This window comes from Desmodus rotundus, chromosome 1 (assembly GCF_022682495.2).
Source record: "Desmodus rotundus isolate HL8 chromosome 1, HLdesRot8A.1, whole genome shotgun sequence".
Classification (NCBI taxonomy): Eukaryota; Metazoa; Chordata; class Mammalia; order Chiroptera; family Phyllostomidae; genus Desmodus; species Desmodus rotundus.
Genome location: NC_071387.1, coordinates 10,427,160 through 10,435,216, shown reverse-complemented (window position 1 = coordinate 10,435,216; position 8,057 = coordinate 10,427,160).

Genomic DNA, 8,057 nt, shown 5'->3' with positions numbered 1-8,057 from the left:
GATTGTCTGGGACATCTCCCTTCCCTTCAGGATATGCTGAGCCATCCGGTCTAACGCCCCTCTCACCTTCACTGTGGTTCTGCCGATAGAGAGAAGGGGAGGCAGGGAGGCCCCCGCATTGAGACAGGACTCAGCCCCCAAACACAAAGGCACAAAACTCTCGAAGACAGAGCCTCACACTACTAACACCCGACAACATTCACACACAAGTGAACACTCACAGCCTCAGCCTCCTGCTGCCACACAAACTGATTCTAGAGTCTCGTGTACACATACAGCCTCTTCTAAAACCAAATACGCACCCTCAGACTCAGACCCAGCCCCACAGACAAGGGGACACCTCACCTCTGCCATCACACACGCAGTGACCGCCGAATCGCCCGCATTTACAAAGGTAAACACCCACTCAAGCGTCCTTACACTGGTGCACACGGCCACACTCAAGAGAGCGCAGAGTCCCACAGTGACTGTCCACTACTCAGACACCCACTGACGTGCACACACATCCCGACAGGTGGCAAAATGACCTTTTAGAGGCAGAAGCAGCCCCCACGCCTCGGCAGGCACAGGACCCCCAGGAGGCACAGCCTCAGTCGTGCACACGCACGGGCACATCCTACGGGCACAGGCAGACAAGCTCATCTGCACAGCAACAGCCCCGAAAGATACACCCGGGTACACAGAAACGGCCCCAACCCCAGCCAACGGCATCTCCCACCACCTGCGTCCCTGCATGCCAGTCATTTATTGCTCTCAGACACAGGAATCCTCTAAGAAACTTTTCATACTAAGAGCACATTGAAATTCGAAAGCTGGTGAAATGTGTGCATTTACACATGCGCACACACGCACCCTCAAACATTCAGATGACCACAAAGAACCTATTCCCCCTCAAATACCTCTTTTGCACATAATAAACCCAGTCACTGCTCCTGAGTACTTTAATCTGTGACAGGCTTGGCATTTTACAATCGTGGCTTCATTTTCTTTTAAAAAATAATCTTAGGAGGTAATGTTTCTTATTGTACCCATTTTACTGATGAATAAACTGAGGTTCAGAGAGATCATGTGATATGTCCAAATTGGTGCCACATGGCTAATGGCCAGAGGCCCAAACTCAAAACCAGGTTCATCTGACATCAGAGCTTATGCGAAAATTCTAGGCTGTGTGCAGGACCATGTGCACTCTCTGCATACACAGATACACAGATGTGGCACATTTTTAAAAAATTATTTCTCAAAAGGCCTGGATATGACTCTTGTCCTCAGTACTACGGCCTAAACTTCTTTTCTCATCTGCAAACTAAGAATAATGATAGGACGACCTTTATCTCCTTCTCCTCCTTCCCTTCTGGTGGCTGGGGGGAGCGGGGGGCCATTGAACATTACACAATGCTGCACATTTGCCAGATGTGTGAGTGCAGAAGGACTCCAGAAAAGGAGGAGCCCAGGAGGGTGGTACTGGCTTTGCAAAACTTCTTAAGCAACAGGTGCAGAGGAGGCTTGAGCTGAAACTACAGGGCAGATGAAACGTGGGTGGGTTGGGGGGAGAAAAGGAAGTATTCCCGGCAGAGAGATGGCTACAGAGATCCAGAGGCTGGACAACCAAGCCGTGGCACTTCTATGAGAAGGAATGTGAAGTGTGCAATCTCGTGTGGATAAGAATAATAACTACCATTAATTGAGCATTTATGTGCCAAGCACTGTTTGACCTGCATTTCCTCTTTAACTCTCACAGCAAGAATGTTACATTAGTGTACTTATTTTATAGTTGAGGAAACAAGCTTATAGGAGCCACATTTCAAGCTCTAGCCCTCAGACTTCAGAGACAAACTCTTACCTACTATTTCATTCTTCTCCTGAATTCTGATGAGGTGCTCAGAAAATCAAAACTGGAGTAGGAGACATTAAACTGAGCAGCTAAGTGCAAAGGCTGCCGCGGCACCAACCTTGGCACTGCCCCTTACGACCAGCATAGCCCGGGACCAGTGATTCAGCCACTCTTCGGTTTCAGTTTCCTCATCTGTGAAGTGGGGGTGATAACAAAGTTCACTTCTTATGCTTGTAAAAATTAAGCAAATGGTGCACGTATGAAAGGGTTCAGAATCATCCCCGGCATGCAGAAAGCAACCAATAAATAGTAGCCCTCATTACTGTATGGACTAGCTGCATTGTCCGCTTGTTATTCTACTGGATGCCACTTCAAATACTTTATGGAGGAAGGCAGAGCATAAATCAACCAAAAATCAAATATTTTCCTGAATAACTTGCCTAAGGAAGCTGCAGAACCATTATTGCCACCCAGAGCTTGCCTGACTTCAAAGAGGACAAAAATGAAATAACTTGGGAAAACTCTCTTCCAACAGCTCCTGACTCCAGTGGGAAAGAGAGTCCAGAGAGCAGTGACCTTGGCAGAACCAGGATTAGCAAAGGTAATACATCCCACCAGGACACTAGATTTCTTCCTGCAGGGGACTGGCCAAGTCACTTCGCCTCTCTGAGTTTGTTTCCTTACTTGCAAATTGGGGATTACACTGACCTCTCAGGATTATGGTGACAATGAACTGTCTATTAAAAACCAGGATTTTTTAAGTGTGGCCTCTCTTCCTGGCCCTGTAGAAAGAAGCCCCTTACATGTAAACTGTCCCTGATAGTCTACATATGTGACATCATCAATCTCCTGCAAGTACAATGTCATCTGTTCTCACCACAGTCCTTCTCCTGGTCCTTAAACAGGATGCGGTCATCTCGTCCTCGAAGGTAAATTTTGCTGCTCTGCTCCACCTGAGTCTAGATCCTTGGCCTGGGTTTTAAAAGAGGCTTCATTAGTAACTGGATAATTCTGTGGGATCGCCCCCAGCAGCGGTTCCGCCCTGCCGGGAGTAATTCTAGGAAAGTAATGTGAGCTGGGGGAGGCTGGAGACCCAGCTTCACATTTATTTACTCTGACAGCTAAATTGGTGAGCAAGGGGGGAAATCAGATGAAAGCCATTTCAGAGTAAATACTAAATACAAAATTTAAACATTCAGGTTGTGACAAATGGGAAGGGGGCAGTGAGAAGAGGCACCGGAGGCGTGCCCCTCCCCATGCAGGACCCTATCCTCACCTTGTCACCTTCCCGGGCATTTCCTGTTTGAGTAGAGGAGAGAGCACGGAATGGGCTTGTAACTCCATGATCCTAGGCAAGAAATTTGCCCCTGCTGGTCTGAGTGTCCTCCTCGCTGAAATGTGTGCATGTTGCTTGAATCACAGGGCTGGGGAAGAGATGGGGAGAGCTCTAGCCTTGGAGTCCCAGAGACCTGAGGTCAAATCCTAGCCCAGCCACTTCCTGGCTGGATGAGCTTGGACAAGTCACTTATCTGAACCTGAGTTTCCTGAACTTTGGGGATAATATCAACCTCGGACGAGTAGATGAGATTATCCACATAAAGGGGCTTTTTTGCAAATGTGAGTGGCTGTATTCTGTACCTCCCCCCAACAAAGTGCCCCTCCCATTAGGACATTCACTGTGTAAGTTCATGTCAGCAGGCATTTACAAAGCACTCGTTCCAAGCCAGGATCCAGGCTAGGCAGAGGGAGCACAGAGTAAACCGGTGTCCTGGGACACGGGAGAGCCAACATTTGTGGCTCAGTGTGACAGGTGCTGCCCAATGGGGAGGGGCATTTAAGCTGGCTTACAGGTAGGTATCAGGAAAGGTGTCCTAGGGGAGGTGACCTTTCAGGGAAGTCCTAAGGGATGGGTAAGTGTGAGGCAGACCAGGCCTGAAGAGAGTTGGATCAGACCGGAGAGTGGGCGCCCAGTGAGTGGTTTTCTGGGGGCAATGTCGGGAGGTGAGGCAGGGGAGGGAGGTAGGAGCCAGACCCTGGAGGGCTGAGCGCTGAGCTGAGCAGTTGAGTCATCTGGAAAGGTCTGGGTCCACGAGGCAAAGTTTGCAGGAAGCGGCATCCCGTCTCTGCAGATGCAGCGTGGCACGGCGGTGGTTAGGGATCCTGGGTTTGGAGGCAGGTAGCCTGAGTTGATGCCTGACTCCATTACACACCGCCTGTGGGACGTAAGGTGTGGGACGTAAGGTGTGGGACCTAAGGTGTGCAACAAACTCTATGAGCCTTAGTTTCCTCAACCACGAAATAGGTGTTAACAGAGAACCCACTCACAAATGCTAGGACAATTGCAAGAGACCAGGATGCCTCTCCAAATGAAGAGCTTGGCACTGGCCTGACATCCAATGAGCACTCAGTCACCCAGTGCCATTGTCCTCTGTAAGGAGAGGGCATAAAGGAGCAGGACACACTAGCTAAGGGGGGGTCCTCGTGGGGCTAGATATCCCTTCCTCAGAGGATCCTGCCCTGACCACACTATTTGAAGTAAATCTCTTCTATGAATCTTTTCCCAGCAGAGTGTAGACAAGGCTTACAAATAGGCTCGACTGGGATAACCTTGTAGAGCATGTTAAGGAATTTCAACCTCAAAATATAAGTGGTGAAGGGCCATAAAGGCTCTTAAGCATGAAGATGACATGTTAAATCGGGGGGTTGGGAAGGTGACTGAAGCAGTGGCTTGAAGATAGAATTGAAGGCGATGATCCTGAAGATATTGCAATAACCTAGGGGAGAGGGGATGAGGCAGCTGCAGCAACAAGAAGAAGGCAAAGAAAATTTAATGAAGTTCTGGCTGGTGTGGCTCAGTGGATTGAGTGATGGCCTGCAAACCAAAAGGTCACGGGTTTGATTCCCAATCAGGGCACATGCCGGCATTGCCAGCCAGGTTCTAGTTGGGGGACATGTAAGAGGCAACTGATTGATGTATCTCTTGTATCAGTGTTTCTCTCCCTCTCTTCCCTCCCTTCCCTTCTCTCTAAAAATAAATAAATAAAATCTTTTAAAAAAGAAAATATAATGAAAACAATTATTATGCATTACTTTATTATTATACATGGTCATGTGTTATATACATTTATCTATAACATTTATAAATAACATTTATTATCTATTATACATTTATCTATATACATATATCTACATATAATCTATTATATATCCAGTCTCCTAAATAACTTTCACATATTAAATAAAGCTTGATATAATATATAATGTTAATACATATATTATATATGTAATGTGATTCTGTATAATATCTATAATGTTAATATGTAAAGCTGATCATTGAGGGGACTGGGTGTGGAAATGACAGAGCAGAAAATGTCAAAGATAATGCCAGCTTTCTGTCTTATTTATTTTTCGTCATTATGTTGTTCCCAGAGACACGGAACACAGGAGCAATTGGGGAAGGATGCGGGGGGACTAATGAGCCCAGCTTGGGTTCAGTGTAACAGGGGGATGTTCAGGTGGGGGTGCCCAGGGGTGAGCTGGACGTGTAGGTCTGCAGCTCAGAGCGGCTGGAGCTGAGACCGGAACTAGAGACGTCAAGGTGGGCTGGCCAGTGAAGCTATGGGAGCTGAGATTTGACAGCCTGCAGGATCAACTCCACAGACATGGAAGGGGCTTGACTCATTTGCTTTCTGACTTCAGGGGGAAGCAACTTGTCCCTGAGGCTCATCTTAGTTTCAATAAAAATCTTTTTTTTTAATTACAAAACTCATATATATATATAGTGATAAGCACTAAAAAAGAAGCAGGTATTTAAGAAGCAGAAAGGTGATTAACAGCTATGGGAGGACTAAGGGTGGAGGGACGATGTCTGTCAGACACATGGAGGTGTGCGGAAGGGACTTTCTAGGTAGAAGGAACATCCTGTACAAGGCTGTGGGGAGCTGGGAGAGGGCATGGTGTTGGAGTGGACAAGCACTTCCCTGTGTTTACGGGAGAGTACACATTCCGGCAGATTCTAGAAGCCCTCGTCCCCCTGGCTTCTCCTGTGGGTCTGGGTATTTGGAAGTGCCTTAACTCCTGATTAGCTGTCTCACTTCATTGGGCTTTGTTTTTCCTTCAACACTTTTCTTCAATTTTTGCCTGGCTTATGTTTAAACATCCTTTGGTGCTCAGCTCAGGTGTTGCTTCCTCTAGCCATCTATATGTGCCCTCACTTCTGCTTCCAGCTTGGTTAGGTGTCCATCTTCTGAGCTCTGAGTCTTCTCTTTGCCCCGGCACGTGACAGAGCACGGGGACCATGCCTTAGGGTCCTGCGCCCTCCACCCCGGGCACAGGGCATCTGCTCAGTGTATGTGTGAGGAATCAATCACTTTCCTTGAGTGGTCCCCACTGGGAAGCTCCTCCATGGGGAGAGGCCTGTTTTCAGAAGAGGAAAACTTAATTTGTTTTATTTTTAAGGCTAAACTTGAAATCCTATTTCCAGCTTGGACAGGTCACAGGACATATCAAAAATAAAATGGCATTCTACACAATCAGCCATCCTAGCCAAGTGAGACTGAATGCACATGAAGGAAGCTACAGCGCCGTGTTCTGGGATACATTCTGACAGATCAGTTTGTTTTTTTTCTTTTTAAACCTGGGATTCAAGTCTCTCTCCTGAGACCACTAAGGAGAGCTTGTCTGAGAATGAAATCAGCCTAGAGGAAAACACAATCAAGAGATAGACAGATTCCTGACCGTATCATTCGAACACCTGGACTTTCCGATTACACGAGCCAATACTCGTCTTACTGTAAGGTGGTTGGAGCCGGGGCTTTGTCACTCGAACTGTATCCTGGCTAATCTGCTCACACAGCTGGGGCTAGAAGGCGGGCTCGGGCATCCTTGATGCCAAAGCTCTTTGGGCCTTAGCTCCTCGCACATACGAGGGGGTTCAGTCTGCAGTTGTATGGCATTTTTCAGTGCAGTGTTGCCGCTAGGCTGGGAGAGCTGGTGACCTCTAACGACATATAAAGGGTCAGAGAGGTGATAAGGGACTGGCAATCCTCACTGCACAACATTCTTTCACCTCTGGGTTGATTTCATTCTGTGCCCTTAACACCAGAACTTGTGGTGCCACCAAGGTTTAGAAAGACATCTCCACTAATGGAATACAGTTCGGAGCAGGGGTCGGCAAACTTTTTCCGCAGAGGGCCAGATGGTACATATTTTAGGCTTTGTGAGTCACAGTCTTTGTCGCTCTGCTCAACTCTTACTGCAATGGAAAAATCACCATAGAGAATAAGTAAATGAATAGACTTGGCTCTGCTCCAAAACAACTTACTCGTGGACACTGAAATTCGAAATTCATATAATTCTCACATGTCATAAAATAGTATGCTTAGCTCTTTCCTCAGTCATTTAAAAACATAAAAGTCATTCTTAGCTTTGTGGGTTATAGAAAGAGGGTGCAGGTGTTGGCTGATGCAACGAACCCCAGACAGGGTGTTCGCAGGCCTGCGTTCTACCCGATGCTCACATGTTAACGACGTGAACCTGGCTAAGTCTTTGTCTCTCTGGGTGTTTTCCCGTCTGGACAATGAGGGGGTTCCATGCGATGGCTTCTCACAGCCCTTCAGCCCTCAAGTACCGTGATTCTGATTTGTCATCAGCAAATATTTGAGCAGCTATTGCAATACCAGGCATTGTTTTAAATGTTGGGGATGTAGCGGTGAGCACAAGTTCCTGCTACCATGAAACTGACATTCAAAGGAAAAAAACAGTCTAGGGCGGGAGCTGGGTGCAAAAGGTGACAGGAGTGAGAAGTACAAGTGGCACCGACAGCACAGTCATGAGGGAGTGAAGTACAGCCTAGGAAACATAGTCGATGACACTGTAATAGTTATGTGTGGTGCCAGGCGGGCACTCACCTGATTGGGGACCAGTCCTTCAATAATAAAGATGTCTCGCCAGTGTGCTGTATATCTGAAGCTAATAGAAAATACTATGGAATGTCAACTGTAGTGGAAAAAATATATTGGGTAATAGTGTATGCTAATGAGACAATGATGAAGCAAGAGGATTAGTGAGTGACAGGGCTGTGATTTAAGAAGGGGGGTCAGGGGACCTCTTGGTCACTGAGGTTTGCAGGGACGGGAACAAAGGAGGGGGCTCAGGAACAGCCCACGGAAGGGAAGGCCTTGTGACGGGAGATCCCCGCATCGGAGGAATGGCGAGGCCTGCATGA